The following is a 27434-nucleotide window of genomic DNA, read 5'->3' on the forward strand; positions in this document are numbered from 1 at the left end:
TATGCTAAACAATCTGTTCCACCTTGTATTTTGCTGTGATACCCTGAGTACCTTTCCCAGGCCTGAAGAAGAGCTCTGGGTAGCTTGAAAGACTGTCTCTCTCACCAACAGAAGTTGGTCCAATAAAAGATATTACCTCACCCACCTTGTCTGTCTGTAGGAATCTAGACGGTCTTAGATATTCAGACATAATTTTGACATATGCCCAGAGGCAGAGTGCTACAGCCAGTATGTGGGAAATGGGAGTTCTGCCATCTTCTACTTTTAGCTCAGGAGCAATCACCGATTAGAGAGATTTGTACAAATCTAGTAGAGTGCTTGCCTCTTTAGGATGGAATTGTTCCACAGTGGCTGGATTGTTCTCTGGATGGTTTAATGACACTGATATATGAGGAGTTATACTATCTGTTGAGGGTGGCAGTGATGGGCAGGCACTGGAATGTGCATCCTGGTGTGGTGTGCTTAGGGTGGGGCGTGCTCTGTCTGGGTGAAAGCCAAATGAACGGGACTTCTGCAGTCTCTTCTGCTGGAGTAATACTTGCTGAGGAGAGGCTTTTGTACTGAGTTAGAGCATGACAGGCTCTTTCTGGAGGGTTGTCTGGCCACATGCAGGTCCCCGTAATGAGTCTACACACTCAGCAGTTCTAATGTTCACTCTAGCATTGCTACTGCCAGTATGCTACAGTTGTAAATAATGAGGGATGAAGTGTTGCCCAGCATATTCCCTCACAGAATGCTTCATTCCTTGCTTTAGTCTGTAGCATCCTCTGAGCTGAGGCTGTGAACCTGCTCCCTCTAAAGGGCTGCCCAGAAACACTTCTTCCCTTCCTAAATCATCTTAACATCTTCCCTGCTCAGTCACCTGACCAATGGCAAGAACAGCCTGCATTTTGTGAGCAACAGATTTAAAAATAATAAAAGGAGATTTTACACATTGCATAATCAACCTGTTGAACTCTGTCACAGGATATAGAATTCAAGAGTTAAGCAAGATTCTAAAAAGGATTAAATACTTATAAGACAATGAGATGATCCAAAATTGTATCAGGCGTACTAAGATAAAACCTATTTCCAAGACGTAAACCATCTACTAACAGACAAGGTTATGAAGAAACGTCTTCTACGGGCAGGATATTGCATAATTGTCCACTAGGGGGTTTCTTACACCTTCCGCTGCATTGATGGAGCCTGGTCTGATCCAATACGGCAATTCCTATGTTCTGACAAACCAGGAGAGGAATGGTCTGGTACGTCACATCTGAAGGTGGGGAGTGACTAATCCAGGGCTATGTGGAGATGCTGTGAGCTCAGTCTAGTGTCTTCCTCTCCATACAATGCACGTGTGCATAACTCCAACTCTGGTGCGGTGCTTTGCGTCTTCTAATTGAAAACTGATCATCATTCCTATTCAGCAGCTTTTTATCAGGCTTAAGGAAGTTGATTTGGTGTTTTGTAGTAATTTGAAGTTTATGAAACACATATACCAGCACCATCTTAATTTAATTTACAGACTCTGCCAATTTCCTGTGAGCAAATCAGTTCTCATCTGGAAGTAATGGGCCGTATCATGCCTGCAGGTGGGAGCAATGACTTATGGTGATGTCACCCACTGGCTTTTCATGGAAATTATTAATAAATCCATAATTCTATCTGCAGTGATGTTGTGTGTATAAATATTTAATTTACCTTTGGGTGCCCATGTTTTCACCATCGTGCCCTTAGCTTTCTGACTTAGCTCAGAGGAGCTGCACAGTAGATGAAGTTATCAGAGCTTTCTCTGTGTAGGGAAAGGTTAATGTATTTCTCCTTTTTCCTTTTAATCTTTACACAGTTTGGCTTTGGGGGCTTGGGTCTTAGAATCCAAGCTGGCAAAATATAACTTCTCCTGCCTGGATGAAAGACTTAAAAGATGGCTCTGTCTCTGGCAGAGGCCTTCCTAACAGAGAAGGTTGTGACTGTGACTAAGTGAAGACCTGTTGCCTGCTTCTGTTGTTAAATGAATGGTATTTGGGGTAGGAAGCCATTTCTCATGTTTTCTGTTTAAGGACTGAAATATTTTGGTCCTAACTATATAGACTTGCCCTTTCCAGCCAAAGGCTTTCATCATTATAGCATGCCAAGTGGTACACAGAAGACGTTTCAAACTGGATTTAAAGTCCAGGATTTAGCAGCAAAGGCGGGATCGAAAGTATCCTACTTCAGGGTGGAGCAGATTTAGAGAAGTTCTGTTCTGTGAAACTTTCAAGTCTCCAAAACTACTATGCAAGTTAATTCTTTTTTGCACATTTTTCTTTTTCAGGAAATTGCAGCTTATTTAATAACATTTGAAAAGCATGAAGAATGGCTAACGACTTCCCCTAAAACAAGGTAACATTGCTAATATTGCAGCTTGTGAAAATGTACATTGATTTATTTTCACTGATGACTTGACTTGCTAATCAATTCATTGGGCACAAAGTGAAAACTCCAAGTCATGCTTGATAGCTTGTGACACTGAAGTCTCATTAATTGACTTAATGAGTGTTTTATTGAATGAAATCAGATTGATTAAAAACAGACCACCTGCAATCTTGACAGGTAAAAGTTTTAACCTGATGATTTAACATTTAATTGTATCCTTTCAGATAAATGCATTTAAAAGGCTTTGTTGAGTGAAGGTTGTAGGCTATTTATCTTGACAATGCTCCCTACTGTCACTAATCTGTTAGCCAGAAACTAAAAAAAAAAAAAAAAAAAAAAATTCCTTTTCACTTTTCCTGTTTAAAATGCAGACTCTAAGTTTTGTTTGTATTTTGGCATGTTTCTTGTTGGGGTTAAGTGTCTGGCGGCAAGGAGATCCCAATAAGCCAAATTAACAGGCATGTTTGCAGTTTATTAAGCAGTAAATGTCATGTATTCTTCTAACTGCCATAAATGTTTAACTTCTGCAACCCGCTGGGAACTGAGACAATAAATTAAAGACTGCAGATGTTTTCCTGTGGTGGAATCCTGATGATCATTTTATTATGTTGAGACATGAAGTTACACTACTTGCGACTGAAAACAAGAAAAGGAACTTGTGCTTACAGAGAGTGTATAAAGTTCTGGGGTGTTATCTAAAACCACATTTTTATTTTCTAAATTACAGCATCTTTCTCATTAACAATGAATGGAGCAAGGGTTTATTAGTCAGAAGAGGGTTAGCTCAGCAGGCATCTGAAGTTCTGTTTTTCTTGCTGTGTAGTTGGGAGAAACCCAGTGCATTTTCACACCTGTTCACAACTAGGCTGTTGGATCACTGGTGTGAGAACACATTTTTGTTGTATTCAATGTTGTAGTTCAGGCAAGACCTGCCCCAAAATAATACAAGAAGCTCTAGTGCTTTTCCTGGGAGGAGGCCAGAGTAGCTGGAAGTGAGGCTTTCCTACTTCTGGCCTCTGCAGTTCAATGTGCTAACAACTGCCTGGAGAGCAAAGACAATGCTTAATGCAGACAAGAGGGTACTGTAAAGCCAGAGAGTACCTTTTCCATCCCCAATTGGGGATGTCCCCAAGAAATGCAAATGCAGAGCGAGGTACAGCAGACACAGCACAAGATGAATCTTTGATCGTTTGTTGCTTGGTTTGGCATCATATTCCTTTGTAATTAGTAGGGGCAGAAATTATAGTAAGATACAAGAATGGTTATTGACCGTAACAAATAGTACAAATTAACTTGCTGAATGTTTAATAGCTCACAGCTGAGGGGAAGATTTAGACAAAGGAGGATGGTAGAAGAGCAGTTAAAGAAAAGAGAAGGGTGGCTTTCTTTGGGAAGTTAGAAAACAACTTCTGTTAAGCTTAGGACATTCTCCACCCCCATTTCTCTAGCATTCAAGCTGCCTTAACATCCTCTTACATTATTAAACAAGTTCTTCATTAATAGTTATCAAAATGGGGTGTGCGTTAGGATTGAGAGGTGAGAGATTTCATATGTTATTGCTTTTACAGGTGATACACCCAGTTCCACCAGACTCAAATGTATTACTACAACAGTTGATAGTTCAGGTTCTTGCTTTCAAGGAACTTTAGGTGCACACTGTGATAGGATCCCTGGGGTGCAGCCTGGGACTGTGGGACCTCTATGCTCTTAACTCTCCAGCCTGGGCTGTCTCTCACAATGCTTTGCTAGTGACAAGCAGCAAACCCCTCCAGGTGCTGTTACCACTCAGTACAACTGCATGTGGAGCCCCACACCCAGCTAGATTGCATGAATGTTCCAAGAGCCACTCATGAATCACACAGAGAAAGGCACCAGCCAAATCCTCCCAGCCTTGTACCTCAGGAATAAAATAATAATATACCATCTTGCACTGCTCAAGACCCTTTCTTAAGCAATGCAAGTTTATTAATTGGTTCACCACTTCATCAATGGAAAGTGGATATACACCAGCCTAAACCTGAGTAAATTTACCAAGCAATTCATGCAAACACACTGGTAAAGATAAACAGTAAAACAAGTTTACTGATTACAAAGGATAGATTCTAAGTGATTATAAGTGAGGGGCAAAAAGTAGAATGGTTACCAAAATATAAGCGCACAGTCTAAACTCTCAACCCTATTAGACTGGGCAACATCTAGATTAAGCAGTTTTTCTCACCCCACTGGATATTGAAGTTCATAGGACACATGTTTCACCTTTGAAACCTGGGCCAGTCTCCTCTGTTGGAGTCTTCAGTCTTCTGAGTGTCCTTGTTGCTTGCAGCATCGATGAGGGCAGGAGAAAAGGCCAAGCATGGGGCCACTGTATTCTGTTTTATACCCTAAGTCCATATGCTTGGAGAACACAAGTCCAAGCACGTCTGGTGGGTATTGCTGAGTCTCCAGGCTGGATTGAACAATTCCCCTGGCGTGACCTTGTGCAGGTGAGTCATTGCATTGTAGCTCCCTTGCTGGACAATGGCTGTTGATGGTTGGTTGACACCCGATTGGGCGTTGGTTACTTTCCTTGCTATTGTCTTTGGGGGAGCTAGTACCTGGGCACTTTCCAAACCCACAGCATATTTTAGTGACAACCAAACAACACAAATCTCATAACTTCATATGTATTAATGATATACATATTTATATGGAACAGTGGGTTTCAGCAGATCATAACCTTTTCCATATTCCTTACATGGCATGCTTTAGTTGCAATATCACAATTATGAATGATGAATATGGGGGTTACAGGGTGCTCCCCTGGGGTGCAGAGTGTCACACACACCTCTCCAGCCTAGCTGGGGGTCTATATTTTATCACTAGTGACAGGCATCTCAATCTGCAGTCTCTGGGTGCTGCCACCTTTTTCTTGGGGCTGTGTAAACAGTTTGTCTCATTCCACCCATTGGCTTTAGATCAATAGGTAAAACGATTGCATTTGGAAAAGCTGTTTTCTGACCTAGGAGCTTGAGTTATAGAATTAATGCAAAAAGACGTCTCTTTATGCTTTGCCAACTCAGTCTGTTGAGTGGTCAGAAAGCATATTAAGCAGAGTCGGGATATATACAGCACCATTAAATACATCAGAAATATGCATGTGTTTGTAGAAATGTTTTTAAGACTTTAAGGGTTTGTTTAGTTTGCTAAAGGCAATGCATGAAAATAGCAATTTTCCTATTAATATTACAATATCCTGCTCCTGTGTATTTATACTTGAAAGCATAATGTCCCATGAGGAGGAAAGTTGCAACGGCTGTTCAAGGACCTTTTTAAATTAGTTGTTGAGTTCATTTTGAAATTTTTTTAATATTGAAATTAATTGGTGCAGTTAAATGCTGAGTTCATACAAACAGGCCTCTTGGTATTAAAGAATTAATGACATCGATCCAGCACTGAACCGGAACATTCCCCATTCTTCGTTTGCTGCTGCAGGTGCTGCTAATTTCATCTTAGAAATTAATAAAAATGAATTGCACAACTGACACTTAGAGTTTCTTAATGAAATGATACATAGTGTGAGCTGAGGAATCGCTATGGAAATGAATCGCTGTCGTCGGCGCTCATAGAGATGTTGGGTATGTAAGTTTCAGGAAGGGGTTGACCCTTGTCTGTGCTGCTTTCTGATGGTCTAACAACACAAATAGTCCTTATTGCATCCTCATTGTAAAGAGGGGCTTGGGAGCCGGCTGTTTGTGATTCAGTAATGGGGTGCTATAATGTTTCTTTAGTGGGAGGAAAGGGGCTGGGAATGACACTTCTGCAAAAGTAGTTTTCTGTCCACAAAAAGTTGTCTGTTGGATATTTTCCCTATGAGAAGTGTGGAGTGCAGGTTCCAAACTGCAGGCTGAGTCATGTGTGCATCAAGAAGAGAGTAACTTGGTGTCCTCTGCAGGTCCTTGGCCATGATGTGTCACGTTCAGTGGTGTAACTGAAGGCTGGAGTTCAAGATCATAGGGTTAAGCCCTTGTGTGTTGAATATTGATGACAATATTTCATTACAATACAATAATGTCACATGACAAGAGCTAATTGCAAACTAATATTCATCCTGAAAGGTCAGTAATGGGATGTTGTGAATGGCAGAGATGAGACCCTTTGCAGAGTTGGCTCCAGCTAATGTTGTCTGTTCAGAAGGGAATGTGCAGAGGTAATTTGAAATATGCATGTGAATGACTTAGGAAGGTGCCGTGCCAGTTTGTCCTTTTCACGGGGTAGCACAGCTCTGCTGTCTGACACTAGAACGAAGGGCGTGTTTATAATGGAAACCTAACGCTTCTTTCACGGCTGGGGCGATTGCTCTGGCTGAAATGTGTTGAATGAGGGTTGGCCTGGGAAGAAATAATTCTACTGCACTAATATACAGGCTGGCAGAAGAGGGAGTGGTTCTAGGTTTCAGGCAGTATCTACATGCCTGGAATTTCAACATGGCTTAATATTTTCCATTTAATAATTCACTGAATTACCCTATAATAAGGGTATTAATAAATTAGAACAACTGAGTTCCCATGTTTACAAAGAAATGGTGCGCATGGATATCCTAATATTTGTATACTATCTCTGTAATCTATGGGTAAGAAAGTGCCTTATGCACGTCTATTAACAGAATCATAATGACCGAAGAAGCAATGAGAAATCTTCCAAAGTGTCAGACACACCTGATTTTATTTTTTTTTGAACGTATGAATCTATGAATTTCACAAATCTCCTAGTAAAGTGACTTTCTAGTGCTCAATAAAGATTAAATGTTGGACAGCACTGTAGTTATTTGGTTTTGTAGAACGAAGACTGTTATTTTTGCAAAATATGCTAATAAACATACTGGAGATTATTATAACTAATTAGTTAAAACTAAACAATGTATAAACATAAATTAACAAAGTACATTTGGTGATGTAGTAACCTTGATGTTTTCTTGTAATCATATTTGCTTGCTTACTTGTTAATTTGCCAACTAATCCACAATGGGTCTTCTAGTCATTAGTGAGAATTAATAAAGTTCGACAGTAATGTAGCACTAATAAAATCTTTGATGCTTCAAGATTTAAATGCAAATCATGGAAAATTACCAAACATTCCCATAGGAAATGGAATAAAATTATTTTCATTGTGAAAGGCACCCTGGTTTTCAGTGGCACAATGGATTTTCCAGACACAAACAATCTTGGTTTCTCCCTCAATACATTCTATAACTACTGATTTTTTTCATTTTCAAAGCACGTTAAAAACTTTAACCCTCATAACATCACCGGCTTCAAATCTCTCACGTCCCTGGTGAGTGCCCTAGCTACTGGGCTATTGGTTGTTCTGGGGTGAGTCTCGGTTGTTGACCAGGGGTCCCATGCTTCGCCTGCGAAACCTTCCTAATGAAACCAGTAGCTCTTCCTGATTTGGCACAAGAACTTGAACTTGGGTCTCCTACAGCCCAGGTAAGTGCCCCTACAACCAGATTAACTCTTATAATCTCTCTCTCCCTCATGGCCCAATGACTATTTATACAAATCAGAACAGCTCCAATGGGGGGTAGGGAGATAGGGGGAAGGAATGGGGAAGAGTGTGTGTAAAAGACTGACTTTATAGTCTCGTGGTCAGGGTGCTCATGTGAGAGATCGAAGTTCAAGTCTTTGCTCTGTCTGATTTAGACCAGTGACTCGAATGTGCATCTGCCTGACCACTAGGCTGTTGACTGTTCTCAGACAGTCTCTTTCTCTCTCTGATTTTGACCACAAATTTCATCCTAACAAAACTTTCCTCAACCCAGAACTGATATGATTCCATGAAAAGTTTTCATTTCCATGAAAAAAGTGTAGTTCAAAAGTTCCCAACCAGCTCTTAGTATTACCCTTGTTTCCAGCATGAGGAAACTGAGGCACAGAGCGGTTAAATGACTTACCACAGGCTCAAACCAATGGGACATTGGTAGAGTGGGGATTAGAATTGCAGGAGTTGCAGACCCATGCTCCGTGCACTGGAGTTAGCTGTTCAGTCCACTAGATCAGTTTCTCTATAAGGACTACAATTTGATTGAGAATTAAATAGTGTCTCTTCTTGCAAGTGATAAATATAGATTTTACCATCTACATCTGTGCTTTGATGCAGGGTTATTTATCTCTTTCATGCTACATTTTGTAGCATTATGTTAACCACTTTTTCTTTGCTTGATGATATTACTTATTTTATGTTTTTTATAATATAAAAATCAATTGAAGTGATTAAACAGAAAAAGGAGTCTGACCTAAGCTTACAAGAAGAGGATTTTCAGAGTACAGGTATCTCCATTTGTCTTTATCTCAGACTTTTAAGTCCTAGATGTGGCTAGACTTTGAAAAATGTGCATCAACTTTTCAGCACAACAATATAAAATACAGATTCCTCAAGAAAACTTAGCTCTGAGTCGCCTCCCTCTTGTGAATTAAGTGAAACTCTGAACAGCAGGTGTTAGTCAGCAGATCACTGGGCATGTTCGAATGGATTGTGGTCACATAAATTAGAAAAATCAAATTATATCAAATTAGAGTTTCCTGACCGAACTAGCTGCCTGACAGGTGAGGACTGCTGAGAGGATGATTTCAGGTAGACCTGTTTTAACTGCCTGTAACATTTGTACTTAACACTGTCCTTAACTTGTAACACTACTTAATTTTTCAAAGACAATATGACCGATCCTGTGCTGATCCATGTGTTCAGATATGCTGTTAGGTACCTCCAGAACTCTGCATGGACGGTGGTCATGATTGAAACCTAGAGTATTTCTGCAAATTCAGGCCTAGGTGTTACAATGGGCTACAGAGATAAAACAGGTGATACAGAATGAAATTACAGTCATTACAGCGCATCTAATACTGGGATCCTGCAAATGTCTTCCTAGTTTAACCAAATTAAGACCGCTTTAATTCTGAATGTGTGTGTCCACACAGGGTTTTAATGCAATGTGCTGAATCCACTTTAGATTCTCACCTTTAATAAATTTGGATTAATTTTCCCGAGTGTCCCTGTGTAGAGAAGCCCTTCAATAAACACACTGCTCAAACATTTGGTGCAGAGAAGAGGATGGGAGTAAAAGTAATTGTAGAAAAACTTACACCAACTACTCTGGGAATACAGCCACTCTTGACAATTATGGGTGATCTTTTTGTTGTACTGCATTAGGGGCCTGCTGTGCAATTAATACGGTCATATCCTGGTTACATAGTACAGTGTTAGAGGATTTTGTTGGTATGTCTTGCAAATTCTTGTTATGACATAAAACCTACAATCATTGGTGAAGTCTCAAACCCGCCTGAATGGCTCCACATTCCAATTCCAAGTGATCGCTTTGGCAGTCTGAGAATATGCCATTGTAGCAAAAGCTGAAAATTAATTTCAGAGCCAGTTTAAAAGTTCTGGCAAAGTCTGCTTTTCAGTTACACAGTGTATGCTTGGCCATTTCACTTCTGCGGGAGTTAGGTTTCTTGCTGCCCCTCTAGCCCGTGAGAGAGAATGTATGATTTAAACAAGCAGGCTGCTGAAACTCAGCTAATGCCAAGTCTCATTGGAAGTGGCTGTGCTTTGAATATTTTTTCCCCCCTGAGTATTCTACACAAACCTACTTTTCTTACTCATTGGGCACGCATGTCTTATCATTGCACCTTGGTGTGTTTGCTATGATCAAAGACATTGATCGGGAATTAAGAGGGGCATTCCTTCCTCTGGAAACAATCTGCCTCCTTGAAAAGCCTCTTTGTGTCTCTCTAGATATTTAAATTCCTACCATGCAGAAGCATAATGACTGAAGGCTAGAAAGGAGGGGTCTTCGAACACCAGCCTATTCTTCCTGAATTAAAGGCACTTCCTTTTGCTAGCTCTGCTGACTGTCATGTTGAGGATTTCCCTTGCTGAGACTCTGGTAATCCTGAAGGAAATGGCTGTAGTGGGATTTGCATTCTTGTGTAGTTCTTTCAGTGCCTCACAGTCCTGTTTCTGGGTGGAGATTTCACTCATTAGCTCCTGGATGTTGCTTCACCCCCTTGTCAGCAAGCCCAGAGAGAGCACAGTCACACAGCTGGATTGCAAAGAAATAGTAGACACCAAACTGCTTGACTGAGGCACAATTCCAGACAGACACGCCCTGATTTCTAAATCTAAGCACCTTTAGAAGATGTAAATGTCCCATATATGGACACTTAACATTGTAGGCACCTACAACAGTCAGTTACTTGCTGAATTACCGATGTGAACGTCCCATTTGGGAGCTGAGTGTTCCGTTAATGCCCTGCAAGTTGCAAAATTGCCCCCCCCCCATTTTTCTTTGCCCTCTTTATGTGGCATCTCGCCATCCCAAGTCTTATTTTCATTACTACCACTTGAAAGACATTCTGATATTGGGATGTGACTGGGAGTGTGGTGGGCAGGGCAGGCTCAGAGATAATGCAAAACAATTGTGCTTTGGCTCTGATACTCACAAAAATAGCTGTATTTTTTTTTTAAAGCATTTCCTTATAAATGGTTGGTGCTGTGGTGAGCTGTACTCTGCACTAATGAAAGGGGGGGGGGGGGAGGCGGGGAAGGAAGGGGGAAATCCCAGTTGGAGATTCTCAACCCAGGAAGGTGGCGTCTGGCATTTCTAGGCAGTGAGACTTGGCAGTGATTAATATTTCTGAAACTAAAAATGTTCAGTTACAATGTACTCATACAAATCAATAGCAATTTACATACAGTGTCGCTATCTATTTGTGGTAATTTAGTTTTACTTCTGCTACCTGCTGGTTTATTTTTAGCATTTTAATTTCCCTCTGCTGGGTTAGGAAAACAAGCATAGCTTTTCATTTAATAGACAAGGACAGTAGAGTGTGTAGTGTTTCCTATTGATAAATTCTGACCTCATAAATCAAAAAGTTTGCAAGACTCAGTTCATAACAAATAAATACATTAAATAAGGCCTGGTCTGGTTTGTAAAGTGTTGTTGGAAATGGAGAATGTGCATTTCTCACGTACATGCATGCGCACATGAACAATTTATAATTTCCGACTGTTCAGAAGTAGTTGAGGGCTGAATTTTTATTTCACACTTTTATATAGTGCACAGAGCTGTACAGAGAACATGGAGCCATGATCCCTGCCCGTAAGTGTTTATAATCTAAAGGTGAAATTCCAGGGTTTCTGTGGGATTTAAGTGGTGCATAGGCCCCATGCCAGCCCTTTGAATTTTGCTTTACATGAAAGACCCAATGCAGGGAAATAGAACATTGGGAAAGGGAGTCTTATGCAAAATGTCATTTTTGGAGGGAAAGCAGGAAGGAGAGAGCTTTTGGGAGGTTTATGAAGGAGGTTATGGAGGAAATGTGCCATTGAGGATCAGTGAGGATATTCAGGCATCAGGAACTGCATGAGAAGAGGCCTGAAAATGAGGGATACAGTAGGGAACTGGAATAAAAGGGGCTCAGGGCCTGAGTGAGAGATGGCCTTTAAGGTGAATAATTGCCATACCAACTGGATGAGCTGTCCCTGAGATACAGCACTGTCCACAATCTACCAAAGGAACAAAATCCCTGATCTGTGTGTGTCTGTTTTTCACACTGCATGGGTTGCAGTTAGACAAGGTCGCATGGTGTGGGGGCCAGTACTGTTACAAGTGGCTTTGCATTTTGGTTGGGGGATGACCTCTTAAGGAGTTGACTGGGCCAGAGAGATTGGGTTTTGCAATGCTTATTGGGGTTTGAAGGGATTGTGTTGCTGTTGATCTGTGAGCTAATTAGATGTGATCCGGTTTTCAAGAGAATTCAAGCCAAAGCCCTAATCAAACCCTCAGCCAGGAAGTGGGAAAATAAATAGCACTTCTTCCTGCGTTATTCAGATGGGAGTCTCAGGCTATGTCTACACTACGCAGCTTTTAGCAACACCGTCGTGTTGCTACAGCCGTGCCGCTAAAAGTCACGCAATGTAGTTGCTGTTTGTCTCTCCTGCCGACAAACTTCCACCCCCAACGAGTCGAGTTAGCTTTGTTGGCAGGAAAGCGCTCCTGCCGACAAAGCGCTGTTCACACCGGCGCGTGTTGTTGGCAAAACTTTTGTCTTTCGGGAGTGTGTGGTGTGTGTGTGTGTGTGTGTGGGTTTTTTTTTTTAATCTCTTTTGTTGTTCAATTGTCAGTGTAGACAAAGCCTCGGAAGGGCCTAGTTTGACTCTGCGTTTCTCTGGTGACTCCAGTAGCCAAAGCAAGCCATAGGGATTGTGTATTACAGAGACTGGTTTGAAATCACTTTTCATGATTTAAAACACTTTAGAGTCATTGTTTCTCTCCTCCCCTCCCCCAGTTATTTTGCAGACTCTAGAGCTTTCAGGTTTGCTGTGAAATTCAATTCCATGTGTAGACTACGGGCTTGTGCCGAGGCTGAAGAGGAAGGTACTAGCCCTCGATAAGATTGAGAGGTAGCAGGGCAAGACAATGTCATAGTTTCCTTTTCAACAAAACTGCCTCTAGGCACAAACGCACAAAGCAATGTGAAATGGATTATTCCCCCCCACGAGTGACGACACCATGGTGAAATAGCAGCTGTCCTGCGTTGGGTGGGCTAGGCCGGACCTGAGCATTGCATGGGCACTCGAGGGGTTGGGGAGATGGAGAAAGGAGCCTTGCATTGTGCTCCTCAACAGAGGCCAGCTGGGCTCCTAACCCACAGCGAAGCCAGAACCTCCAAGCAGAGGGGCAGGGGACAGCCGAGTGCACCCTGAACATGTGAAAGATGGTGATTAGCAGATGCTGCTGCATTGAGCGTGTTCTCACAGGAAAACCTTGCAGTCCTCTCCCAGGCAAGACTCCCACTGTCCCTATGTTATCCCAGACATAGAATTTTGCTGCAAGTAAGTAAAGTAAGGGGAAGAACATGGTAGTTAAGAAAACAGTCACTAGACACTTCATTTCCTAAGAGACAAGATTAAATTTTAAAATAAACCTATCATTTGAAAGTAGGGAAATCCAGAGTTTAAGGAACTACCATAACTCTAACCTCCCAAACAACATTGATTTTCTCTCTCTGTAGCAATGCAAAGCTCCTATTTCCTCCTCTTCCTTCCTTTCTTCCACACGCTCTTTGTAAGGTGTTTATTATTGGGCCTAGGACTTTCAGAAGGCCCATCTTTCCTTTGGCATCTTTGTTTTCATAATGGCTTGAAGGAAGCTGTAGTCTGTAGCTGCTCCTGTCTCGAAGGTGGAGAAGACACTAACTGTACTTGTCCAGCCTGTGTGTGCATGGCAGAACATTGGCTTTCTAACTGGCTCTGTGCCCACACATCTCTAGTGCTCTGTTGCTGTCTAGCCATCGTCTCTTTTCCTGTAAGGGCTTTGATTTCTCTTTGCAGATGTGCTAGCTCTGACACTGTGGCACATGGACAATTGTTGGAATCTCAAAGAAAAGTGGGAAACAATGGCCCTCATTAAGTGATTTGTAGGACTAATAATTTATAACATTACAGCATGTAGAAGCCACAGAAAAATATTCAAAGAGGACAGGAATCTGCACAACTGCTATAGGACTAAGAAAGAGGGACTCTCACTTTACTGGTTACTAAAGAGATGAAGCTCGTTGATACCGATTGATAGGGCTGTCTCAGGGTTTCTGGTTTTTCTGAGCATTGCTATGAGGACAGAGCTAAGGATGAGTCCTCTAACTGAATGTCCCTATTTCAAATATTTGGATTTCATTCAGTCTAACTTAATCTCTCAATTTTCTGAGTATTTAAGGTTGGTTTTGATTGAAGTCCTATTTCTTTCCCTTGACCTTCATTCTAGCTTAATGAACATTTTGTGTCTTGGAACTTCCTTAGTTGTGAGTTTATGAATTTTTGAAATGTCTGTAGGCTGCCCCGGGAGACAGGCAGCCAAATTCCCTAGGGGAGGAATGCGGCTCATCCAGCGTACATAGTCCCTGGCTCCCACGTCTGTTCCTATATTTAGAGGGAAGGCAAGAAAGCAACCTTAGCCAGAGATACTAGTGTGTGTGTGTGTGTGGTTACACTACCCCATACATACACATTACATAATCACATTATATTTCTGCTATTAGTTTTTATCAGAAAGTGCCATGGGGTTCTAAAATGTTAGAATTTTGCAGTATATTAATTTTGTATTGAATAATTAATAGTAAAGTTAATTGATGAATTATTCAATTTTCAGGTAAAAATAGGGTAATAAATATTCATAACTTATTTTATTATGGGAATTTCCATTTCCTATATCATTAAAAGCAAGATTAACTAAGGTTGGTTTTAAATGAAGATTGAAAACAATTGTGCTTTAGAATTAATTTACAGTGTTAAGGTCATTACCTTGCAAGCACAGCTCTCTAGTGCAGTCTGTGCTGAAGAGCTTGTATTTTATTGCACTGGGGATATGTTGAAATTTTCTCAATTAGCTGAGTTGATTATTTTTAAATAATAAAAAAAAAAGTGTGGTTTATACTTTGTTTATTTTTTAAATCTTTTTTTATTGTGAAAAGCTCAATGCACATTACAGTGCACAGGGTCCTTCATGCAAAACACCCTGCCAGTGGCTCTCTCAATTTATTAATTCGGGGGCTCTTAACTTGGCTGCTTCCACTGATTGCAGCTGGAGTAGTATGGCAGAGGGTGAGGGGTGGTTCCAAGGCAGGAAGGTCTCAGACCCTGTAGGCAGGTCTATATGCAGCCAAATTACCACTTTAAATTCCAGAGACCAGTTGGCAGCCAGGACAGGCCACAAAGCATTAGTATAAAGCACTCTTGGCACATAGGCCCACGTAATAAAAAGCCAGTGGCATTCTGCACTAATTTACTGGCCAGCATTGGGGGCTCCTGAGTCAACTATCATGGAAACAACTTTTGGAATTTCCTGACATTTGAATGCTTGCTATTTCCCCTATAGCTGGCTGGAAAATGGCATTTCAGTTCTGTGAACATTTTTGAGATTTTGGGAAAATTTTCTATCCCAAATTGGGATAAAAAAAACAAAAACTTGAAATTTTACCTGGATCTAAATTTCTGCAATATTTTGGAAACATCAAAACTTGCTTCCAGCTGGGACGTTTCGCTGTTTTCTAAGTGAAATATGCTTCCTCGGCTCCCCAACAGCTTGCTTAGCAGGATGCCGGGAAGTGTATGGGGAGGGGGGGGGGGGGAGCTGCAGAACTACAAATGATTTTCCAAGGAAGAACTGAAATTTTCCTACAGAAAATTTAAATTTTGCAGGAAGTGAATTTCCTGATGGAAAACTCCCAATCAGTTCGAAATTCCACCTTTGCATTGCATTCACACAGCTGTTTTGTGTTTGTCAGTGAGGTGCAGTATAATGTGGTCCCAAACTTTGCGCATAGAGCGGGGATCCCCAAACATATAGCCAGGTATTTGAGTTGATTTATTAAGACCTTCACAGTTATGCAGTGGCCAGGAATGATGCAAGTGTTACCACTCTAAAAAATCCTAAGAGAAGAGTGACACCTAATGTATTATTCAGAAGAGGGCTCCCTCTTACTCTTAATGAGAAGTTCTTCTACACATGGACAGAGATGCCGATTGTGAGTTTCTCACTCTCCAGCAGTTGCTGAGACAATCTGCTTTTAAACTCTTCATTTGCTGCATTGTGCTGAGTCCTTTCTTTTTGTATCTTTTACAACATGGGTGGTTTTCCCCTTAGTGACTTTCCTAAGCAGCAAGAAAATAGAGTTCATTGTGCAAGGAATTTAGCATGTGTGGTTTTGTAAGGGCACATGGTGGCATAGAGGTGAGAGATCTAGGAAGGGGTGAGAAGGAAGCAGAGAGGTTAAAATGTGTAGCTTTGTATCCAAAGTCCTGCTCTGGTTATTGCTCATCAAAATATTGTTGGAAACTAACTAAAGCCTCTTAGATACATTAGCTAGGGCTATAAAGAGCCGTATTCTCTCCTACACCTAACGTGTTAAAGGGGTTGGGGTCGTCAGCCTTTCCTCAAATCTGTTCTTGCCCCACCCACCTACATAGGCTGTAAAAGCTGCTTTTCTGCTTGTGCTGCTAGAATTTTTGTTTTTATTTTATGAAACGACACAAACTGCATATCTGTGTTTAGCTCAGGAAATACGTGTGCAGTCAATTTCTTTTGTACTTGGGATAGTGCTTGACACCATCCCTGCTTCATACGGCACTACTCATCTTAACTTTTAAGATCTTGACCCTTTTTTCATATTGTTTTGTATTTCCAGGTCTTTTTTTCCCCTTGAAGAGGATAAACTGTACTGAGATGGTTTAATAGCCATTGATTTGTAATGATTTTTAGCCACCGTGGTCCAGAAGAGTTGAAAAGCCAATAATTAATCCTTTCAACAGCTCATCTCTTTTGTTTTAAAATGACCTAATAGCAGAATTGCTAGAGCAGTCAGGATGCCTGACCCAGATCAGTTCATTGTCTTCAACTATTTCATTCAAATATGTTTGCCATGAATTATTCAGCAAGACAGCAGGTGAGAGCTTGTGCTACCGGAGAGCTTGTTTTATTTAATATTTAACTAGTAACTCAGAAGAATGGCATCATTGTTATAGACAATACCTGCAAACTTAGCAGGAGAATAAGATATCTATGTATCCTAAAAGGATGGGATTTAATTGGTGCAAATGCGGATATTTTCGTCTTTGTCTGAAGTGCTGTGTAAGGCAGTTCACTCTGCTTTTCATACCAGTTAATGGGTACAGCTGCTCATGAGTGTGCTTTTACTGTTCAGAAACAGAATATTAACTTCACCCATCCTGTTTTCCTAATATTGCAGATACAGACACACTTTATCCCAGAGGAAAACATAAGGGTTGGGCCTCATGTTGTCTCCCCTACCTGATGACTTCTTCAGTGGGAGCAAGTGGGGTGGGTTGTATCCCAAAAAACCCAGGCAGCCACTGATGGGCATGGCTGGGTCATTACGTTTAGAAGAGGGACGAGCTGACTGGTCCAACCTGCTGTCCTCCTTGTTTGAAATCCTCCAGGGTACCAGGCCATGGAGGCTCATGTTCTTGTGCTTCTTTGCAGCCCACTCCCAACAACAACGTCCTTAGTCCCTGTCTGCCTCTGCACATAGGCAGCAAATCGGAGCCCAGACACCATGCTGGTGCGGATGGGCGCGGCAGCTGTCAATATTATCTGTAGCAAGCAGCTCTGCAGTTTCAACCCCATCCTTCCTTTGGAAATGGAGAACCCTAGAAAATGTGGAATCATCAGAAAAAGAGTTTATCTAACAACATGTACCAATTAATTATTCAGTAAACTGGTGTCTGCTTTCACTGAGGCTTGGTAAGCTCTCCCATCAATAGATGTCAATGAAAAAATTATACTGTTCCATTTGGACAAAATTGAAATTCAGAACTTGGACTGGTTCTGATTGAACTTGGCAAGATTCAAAGGCTGCTGTGTATGATGTGTGTGTTATCAGTAGGGCCCTACCAAATTCATGGTCCATTTTGGTCAATTTCACGGTCATAGGATTTTTAAAATAGTAAATTTCATTCTTTCAGCTATTTAAATCTGAAATTTCATGGTGTTGTAATTTTAGGGGTCCTGACCTCAAAAGGAGTTGGGGGGGGGGGTCGTCACAAGGTTATTGTGTGCGGGGGTTGCAGTACTGCTACCCTGACTTCTGTGCTGCTGCTGGTGGCAGCGCTGCCTTCAGGGCTGAGCAGCTGGAGAGCGGCAGCTGCTGGCCAGAAGCCCAGCTCTGAAGGCAGAGCCAGGGCTGCCCGGGCGGGGGGGGGGGGGGCAAGTGGGGCAATTTGCCCCAGGCCCCGCAGGGGCCCCCATGAGAGTTTTTGGGGGCCCCTGGAGCGGGGTCCTTTACTCGCTCTGGGGGCCCCGGAAAACTCTTGCGGGGCCGGGGCCCCCAGAGCTGCTTCTGCTCCGGGTCTTCAGCAGCAATTTGGCGGCGCCACCAAAGACCCCTGGCTCCCTGAATCCTCTGGGCAGCCCTGGGCAGATCTGCCACCAGCAGCAGCGCAGAAGTAAGAATGGCATGGTATGGCATTGCCACTCTTACTTCTGCATTGCTACTGGCAGGGCACTGCCTTCAGAGCTGGGTACCCAGCCCACAGCTGCCGCTCTCTTCATGCCCAGCTCTGAAATCCATGCAGAAGTAAGAGTGGCAATAGTATGACACCCCTAAAATTATCTTGATTTCCCTACAACTCCCTTTTGGGTCAGGACCCCCAACTTGAGAGAGGCTGGTGTCCCCTGCAAAATCTGTATAGCATACAAAAGACCAGATTTCACGGTGGGAGACCAGATTTCACCATCCGTGACCCACTTTTCATGGCTGTGAATTTAGTAGGGCCCTAGTTATCAGGGATTCAATAGAGCTCATCTGAATAAGACATTGGCTGTTTCTGACCTGGTGAGAATGAAGAGATGAATGTGAGGAGACTTCTCCTTATATTCTGAATGATGGTTGTGGTGAAACATGACTGCTAGAACTAGATCTCTAAATGCCTAAAAAGAGTTAATGCTCTTGGATTAAAACAAATAATAAAGAAATGGGAGCATATGAAAAACCGAGGAGAGGGTTTCTCTTTCCCAATATCGGAAACTCATCGAGTTTACAGAGAAAAGCTTTTCTCCAAGGAAAGTCTGAAAATTGCAGGAGGACCAAGAAAACTTGTATTTGTTCATGGTATTTAACATGCTAATAAAATTAAAGACTTTGTGGCATTTGAAATTCTTTACAGTTTAATTTATATTCTAGTATGGTAATGAAGAAGCAGCTTTTGTCCAGGAGGTGAGATATGCAAAAATAACCTTTAAGTTGCTCATAATTAACCTTTAATGATATTCTCTCACTTTACCAATATATTGTGTACATCAGAAATGTACCATACAGGGAGAGTGGCTGCGGCTGCTTGTTGCATCCTAATGACCTGCAAAACACGGATGATTAAAAAAACCAAAACACTTTTATTGAGGTTATTTATTTGCAATGTTTTTATTCCAAGAAATCTGGCTCTGAAATTTGAATGCTGATGATTGCAGCCAAGCATCTGAGTTATTCTCCATTCTCCTATGATTAGCCAAGAGTGATCAGGACGCACAGATTCCATTCTAAGGCGTGTGTTGTGTCAGAAATGTGGATAAATGGGCTTTTATGCAATGAATGGTTTAGAAAGTGTAACATTTACCGTAAAGATGGTATCTCTATCTGTAAATTAAATTAAATTGTACTCTAGTTGCTTTGTAAACATGCACGCAGAATCTTGAGTTGGGAATAGAGTTTTGCAACACCATAACTGTTTGTATGTCAGGAACACAGTAAGGAAACTTTGATTGAAGGGAACTGTGCATAATGGAGGGCCTGCTATTCAGATGTAGTGAATACAAATTGATTTGTATAATAAACTGTTTGTCAGACGATGAAGAGCTGACTCCAGAGGCTGATTTTTATGCTGAAGAACAGCGTTTGGTGTATGTAATAAACAGACTTTATCTTTGTGTGGAATGAGAAATAATTTGCTAACCCAGTAGTTTGTGTATTTCACAGAAACACATGCTGTTCATACGCACACTCTGCTGTGGTTATACGTTATAACCGTCTTTCACTGTTTCCTTAAAGGGGCCCTTGCGTCCGCTCAGATTTAAGGAATTATGGAATTAACTGTGTTTTCTCCTAAAGCATTCTAGCACTTGAGCCAGGAGGGACTTGACTACCATTTGTAGGATAGCTTCTCTTAGTGCCCCACAAACAGAACAACTTTCTAAACCAACTTGGATCCTTCCCCAAGCCTCTGAGAGTTCTGGAGTCAAGGCAGCAAGAAAGGGGCTAATTTTTTGTATTTATCCATCCAAACAGAATCAAAGCAAGGGACTTGGGAGATACAGACCAAAGCCCCTCTCTGCTTCATAACAGCGCATTCCCTAGAAAATGATACTATCATTAGAAGAAAGAATGGGAAAATAACTGTCTTATTGTGCCGCAGTCAAGCTCTAGAGCTACAGAAGTTATGAAGCTGAATCTTAAGCCAATCTGCGTCTGTCCATCTGACTTAAATTCGCTCTGCAGCACAGATAATAAACTCTCTCAAAGGGTGAAATTCAGCCCTGTGTAGAGGGCTCTAGCCTTGTGCTGACTTCCTGCGCGGTGGTGCATTTCACCAGGTGTGACTAACACTGATAACAGCCCAACGGTGGGTCTGGTGTGGTGGTAGCAAAGGGGAGACTTGCAAGAAACATGGATGGCAGTCGCAGCACGCTTCTCTGTTCTTTGGATTTCAGAATTTGGATCTATTGGAAACTGAACGCTACGGAACTAATCCAGATATTGAGCTTTGTCTGTGGTCAGTATTACTGTTGTGTGTGTTACTGTAGTGCCTAGGAACCCAGTCATGGGCCAGGTCCCATTGCACTAGGCACTTTACAAACCCACAACAAAGACAATCGCTTCCCTGAAGAGCTTGCAATCTAAGAAACTTGCTGTAGTAACAAGGCTGCTGCTGGTTTGTGTGCTTTTTAAATCTGATCTTTTAAAAAATCACAGCATCTTCCATGGCTGAATGTGGGTCTCTCAATACTCCGTCCTCCCCCAGATTAATTCTTCATATTCCCAAGAAGCTGCACATTCAGAGTAATGCAGTTGGAAATTAACTTTCATTTGATATGCTAAGAGTTGTAACAGTTGTAAGTCTCTCTGATGTCAGACACAATAGTGTGTTTAATTGGATCAAATGCTCCATGGGTGATAAGGCTTTATTGATTCTCAAGTCTTTTGATGTTATCTAGGAAAACATTAAAATATCAGTCACATTTTTCTCATTAAGGCACCAGATAAATATTACACATTTCATAATGTTTGCAGAAGAAAGGTGACCAGCCTCCAGGAGAGATGTCAAGGATGAAACTATTTTGTAGAAATTAACCAACTATATGCAGCTTGCTTTCAAGTTACACAGCGCCAGTTAGAGCTTTATATTTTGAGAAAAGGCCACTGATTGTGCCAGTGACGGCAGAGCAGCGAAACAGTTTGATGGGTGCTCAGAGCACTGAGAAGTTCTTTCTTTCTAGTCTACTGAGCAAAATAGTGAAATGTCCAAATTTTACGTATAAAGGAAGCATCCTTTTACATTTCTGTTATGTTGATGTGGAGCTGATGTGCAACTGAGAGACTCCAGATTGGTGTCGCCACGAGGGCTGGGAAATATGAGCCTTTGTTTCCATTATTCGTATTTTCTTTTGTGAAGTTATAACTCAATAGGCCAATACGTGGCTGCATGTTATGGACCACTCCCTCAGGAATACAGTAGCCCTGTCCTACCTCAGTTGCCTGTAAGGCTGATCTAAGGATGGAAAAACAGCATTTGAAATGGGAGGTCAAAAAGCAGTGGTACTTTTCCCCAAAAGCATCATCTGCCACACCCATGTTCCCATCAGTCCCCATTTGTTACACTCCTTTGCCGTTCTCCCCCTCCCCCCCCCCCCCCCCCCGCTTTGCTCCATTTGGCAAGGAAAGGCTAAGGGAAGTTTATAAACTCCAGTCTACTAATTTGAACCACCACAGAGGAATTGTTTGAGGTGACCTGAGAGGACACAGGTACGCATACTAGATTGAAGGGAAGGAAGGGAAATTGTAGGCTGAATATGAAGAAATATAGCCCAACAGTGAGGTCTGTTAGGGTGAAGATCACTATTCCACAACCCATGTGTAGGGCTCTTTAAAAGTAGGCTGGACAAAGCACAGGAGGCAGGGGTGTATAGTGGGGGTGCGGAGAGCCACTGAGCCAAACCCTGTATGTAAACCCTGTATGTGATAGAACCACTTCATGCCAGGGAGTGCAGCAGCCCCCTCCACCCAGCATCTCTGGTTCCAGCACCTATGATCGGAGGAGACACCAAAGGCAGCAATCCTGTATCCCAGGAAGATGGAGTAGATAACCCAGTAGATCTTTTCCATTTCCATAGATTAACTATGGTACAGAAGCCTGTCAATGCGCTCCAGTTTAGGTGCTGTAGGTCAGATGTGACACATTAGTGAAGTATTTCAGCATGCATTTCAGGTGTTTAAGGAATAGTCACGTGGTAGCCTACACCAGAACACTCTGTACATTTACTATTATGATAATACATTGCCACATCGCAGGGGTTCTCAACCTCCTGGAGGCTGCAATCATTCTTCATTTTTCTCCCTTTCTGACCGCCCCCCCCCCCTTTTTTTTAAAGAGTCTCATTAGCCCTTGTGGTTGCAGAGAGACCCTTGGAAACATGAACCAAATGTAACCGATGCAGCTGTTCTGCCCAAATCTGCAGACACCCTGAAACATGTGTTCTCGGGACGTGAATGACGCCATTCATCTCAGTTAATCCCTATGGACTCTGCTATTCTGTGGCCAGAGTTTGGCACTTCCAAGATGCCAAGCCTTTCAGCATTTCTGCCGTGGAATTTTCTGTTTTACTGCAGCTTGACACTGGCATTTTGTTTTGTCTCCCTGCCTTGGTGAGACCTGTTGGCAGCTGCCCCTCGCTATCCGGCTTTGCCTTCTAGGGGGAGTTCCTTGGGTTACAGTGTGTGCTTCCATGGAACTAGGTCACCCCCCTTTCCGACCTGTTCTTCCCTCTTCAGTGGATCTGCTGCTTGCATTCATGGGCAGTGGATGAAGCTTCCCCTGTCCAGCCGCTCCTGGCCGAGGCTACGCTCCTGTTCTACCCCATACCGCCTCTTCCCCCGAGGCCCTGCCCCCACTCACGCCTCCCCGTGGCCCCGAAACCAGAAAGCTCTGTGCCCCCGCTGTGGCTTCTCAGCCCCTGGGCCACGTCTGGGGAGTTTTTTCCGGGCCCCCCCAAATCCGCCACTGCCCCCCAGCCTCCATTACACGTTGCCCATGCTTGCTGTGCAGCGACCCTCTCTGGCAGACTCTGACCAAAGCACACCCCGGATGCTAGTCAGCAACCAGGACCCATCAAAGGAGATGTTGGGGTAGCTGGCCCCGGATTCCGAGGGGTGCGTGCAGTGGTAAGGAGGAGGGAACATTGAGCCATTTGGAGCCCAAGTGTCCATCTTTACAGAGAAAACCCTGGAGTTCTTCAAGGAGAAGCAGGTGAGTTTACAAAATCAAACACTGTTTTATTCTATGGCAATGCTGCTGAGCATCAAATTTGGTGTCCTCGAGACCAGCGAAAGCTGCCTCGCCTCAGAGACTTGGGGAAACCCTGATTGCACACTGTGTATCAGATGTCATTCATGCTATATTGGTCTTTGCTGCTGCCAGTCAAAGCCACTCTCCTCCAGTGACTCAGTCAGCTCATGACAATTTATGACCTGGCTGCAGATGTTCAGGAACCCCTGTTTAGCAAAATTCAGGGGAGCCAGCACTTCTCAATGTGAGTGGATGAAACCACAGATGTTGTCCTCTGCCCAACTTTGATCGCTTGTCCAGCCAGTGGGAGTTATCTGTGCATGAGGACTGCCTGTTTCACTCTCCACTGACAGGACATGCTATGGGGGAAGCTTTCCAGCAAGCAATTCTTGCAGCTGGGTTGGATTGGCATTGCTGTGCAAACACAGTAGCCTTGTGTATTCAGTCCAGCCCATTGCACTCCAAGCCATTTGAACTCCTTTGTTCAGTTCGCTAGGAAGTGTTGGAGGCATAGAGAATGCGAGGACGAGTCCTTGACAATCCGTGAACTTTAGTAAAGGTGAGCCCACTAATGCAGGCCTCTGCATTGGTCTGTGAAGAAACAGGCACTTGGCATCGGCAGAGCTTGTTGGCTGTCTCGTGGCAGAGTTCTGGACTGCTTGTGAAGCTCAGAGACGAGGCAAGAGTTTCATGTGGTTCTACCCTGGCAGAATACTTCCTTGACCACCTTTTGGCTTACTCTGAATGCTTCTTTCCAGTCGGACAATGTGACATGGGTTCTTAACGTGGGGAGTGGGGTGTTGTGATTCCTAACAAACAGTTGGGGTTTATGACTACCCTGCCCTTCCTAGTTTGCTAAATGCGGGGGAGGGAGATCATGGCTAGAGGGGTGAGGGTCCAGGGTACTCCCAGTATGGAGAAGGATGGGAACTCTGGCTGGATGAAAATAGCTGTTTCTCTGTTCTAGCTCTGGTTCATTGCTCTCTTTGATAGACGGTTCATTAAGGCATCTCCGTTTTTGTTTCTTCTTGCTGTGGATTTTAAACTGCTCATTGATATCTTGGCAGGATTTTCAAGGTGCTGCTTTTCCTTTCATTCCTGCTGGGGAAATGAATATTTAATGAATGACTATGTATTTCAGTGGAGGGTTCTTTGCCACTGCTGTCCCTCCAGAACAGATGAAAGATTGATGCATGTTTGTTGTATGGTTTCTCTCTTTGTTCCCAGGATAAGTGTAGGAGTCCTATAAACTTTTTACCAGAACCTGCCCTGTTGGAGCTCAGAAGCCAATTGCTGCTTTAAGCGATAGAACCACCAACGTAATTTAAAGACCCATAAGCAGCGACTTGCAAACATTTGATGGGAATGTGGGGAGCTAAAATGAGCAACTGTCCCCTACTGTGTTTACCTGGGGAGAAAACATTTATTTAGCTATATTCACATATCACATCTGTTTTGCATTTAAATGGAAATATTTTCCAATGTTTTTAATGCCATGAATTGGGTTAAACATTTTAAAAGGTAATAACATAAAAAGGACACACAGAGTGCCTGCTACTCACTGGAGAGCAAGTGAGGCATGCACACAGCCTGGGCTGGCACTACTACGTTCGCTGTCTTCCCAGTCAATGGACCGGACGGGCTCACAGTGAATTTATGAGGGTTTTATTCCCAAGTTCTGACTTCCCCTTATCTCACACTGAACGCTGCATCTATGGGTGGGAGAAGGGGGGAGCAAAAAGGAAAAGATTTGCCAAACATTGTCCAGTGCACAGAAAGAAATACAGCTCAAGGGTGCTCTGACACCATTTTTTTTACATTGGTGTAAATCCACTGGTGACAGCTGTTGAGACATAAACGGGAGTAAGACAATGGACAATCAGGCCCATAATATTCAAAAAGGACTATTTAGTAAAACTCAAGAAAGCTGCCAACCGTCTCTTCCCCCACATGCTGCATGAACCTACACCAGCCAGATCCGAGGCTCCGTCTCCTGCTCACGGCTGCTTCAAGTTACCAAACAATAATCTGCTTATTAGTAATACAGAGCTGTCCCTGTGTAACTGGCCGGATTTCCAGAGCCCTTCATGTTGCGAAGTAGAGGAAAGAGGTCAGCTGCTCTTGCCATGCAACATTTCCCTTTTTTCTCTCCCTCCGCGTCCCTTCAGGAGGTGGCTGCTTGCCTGTCTGCCGCCCCTGAAATGCTGGGGGCCGCCATCCTGAGACAGCCCACATGGTATTTACTTTGCAGAGTTGAGTGTTGGCAGATGCATGGTTCAGTGGCCTGGCCTGGCCTGGCCTGGCCTTTGTGTCCTAGGAGATTACTTTCTGTTGTCGCAGAGCACAGTACTGCAATGTGCAAACAGCCCAAATAGTAAATCAAAATAAGGTGTGTGATACTAAAAAGAATATTAGACAAAGTCAAATAAGGCCTGATCTGATATTGGCTGGCTGATATTTGTTATGGAAATGTCTTGTTTTTCCACAGACATACTCACTGTGATGAGTCAATCCCACTGGTCTACTCAGTGACTAGCTTGATGAGCGAAATGATGATTTAGGATGATGCATCCTAGCGGTTTCTCCTGTGCCAGGTTGCAGTCCAGTGGCAGTGGTCCTGGGGCACTTATTCCAGTCGTCTCCTGGCCCCATGCTGCTGCGTGATGCGAGGTAGCAGTGCAGAACTCTGCAACTTTTAACTGTGCCTGATGCTGTGGCTGCCTCTGCCTCTGTTTAGTCTTCATTTGATAAAACACGGTCCTTTTCCTGACGATGTGAATGTTGCCACTGCCTAAATCTCATCACCTGAACACAGAAGCTTTAGATTTGCCTATATATGTCCCATTGTCTAGCAATAAAGAGCAAGTTGCCTTGTGTTCAAACATGCTTTTTCATCCATTTTGGCTGGCAGAGGGTTACCCATGGGCTTCAGAGCTTGAGTGGAGCCTACACAGTCATTCTGAGGGAGTCAGTTTTTCCTCTGAACACATCCTCCTGGGGAGCAGTCCCTGTGGCTTTGGCATGGAATGCAGTCTCCTAAAGTCATTCCCTCATGTCCCCTTTGTTGGCCAGTAGGGTGACCAGATGAGATGAAGAAAATATTGGGACACCGGGGAGGAGGGCGCGCAAAAAATAAAAAAAAAGCCGAGTGCTGCCGGCAGAGCAAAATATCAGGACAAATTGCATCCCGACCAGAGATCGGTCGGGACACGGGACAAACAGCTAAAGATCGGGACCTTTTCATTTTGTTTTAGTTGTGAATTATTCACTTGTGAAATAAACTAAACCAAATTAGGCCACTTTAATTCTGGAAGACGGTGTTCACACGGGTTTAATGCAGTTTAACTCATCCACTTCAAATTCACACCTTTAGTTAATTCAGATGAATTTTCCTGGGTGTCCCCAGGTAGACAAGCCTTGAGAAATAGCTGTCCCCAAATCAGCTCTCTCTCCTCCTTGCTGTCCAGATTTCATTCTGTTGTTTGTCTAATTTCATAGGGCAAGGACATTGTCTTCTTCTATATCAACTGCCTTTTATTCCTGTGATGCTATATCAGCAATTATAATAATAAACAATAACATATTCCATTATCCTAATGACTTATTTATCTGTATACCTACATATTCTTCTGCAATCCCGCCCCTTCCCCGTCTTGACACCTCCTAAGTCTTGGACATGGTGCATAAATAGATGTTTCAAAATGTTGGTCTAAATTCCATATTCTGGCATTTGCCTTTGATTCTGAGGTTCTGTGCTAACACAGTGTCCTGGATACATTTGTTTTAAAATTCATAGACAACATTCTTTATTTTTAAATACGTTACTTGCAAATTGCCAACGGTCTATTTGTTCCAGGCAATTGTGAACACAATCGGTAAAGTAAGCATCAAGTAGGGTTTAATTGCTCGCCTAATGGACAATGACTGAT

General features: G+C 42.8%; 1 protein-coding gene across 7 annotated transcripts in view; it reads left to right on the plus strand.

Moving 5' to 3' along the window:
• Positions 1-2303: 2303 nt before the first annotated feature.
• The window catches only part of CAMTA1 (calmodulin binding transcription activator 1), a 668552-nt gene continuing 643421 nt past the window's right edge, over positions 2304-27434 (plus strand). For all 7 annotated transcript variants that reach the window (XM_054008960.1, XM_054008956.1, XM_054008958.1 and 4 more), the window contains exon 1: positions 2304-2367. The gene's annotated coding sequence lies outside the window, so the exon portion shown is untranslated. The remainder of the gene's footprint in view (positions 2368-27434) is intronic.

The sequence above is a fragment of the Malaclemys terrapin genome, chromosome 19, assembly GCF_027887155.1.
Source record: "Malaclemys terrapin pileata isolate rMalTer1 chromosome 19, rMalTer1.hap1, whole genome shotgun sequence".
Taxonomy (NCBI): Eukaryota; Metazoa; Chordata; order Testudines; family Emydidae; genus Malaclemys; species Malaclemys terrapin.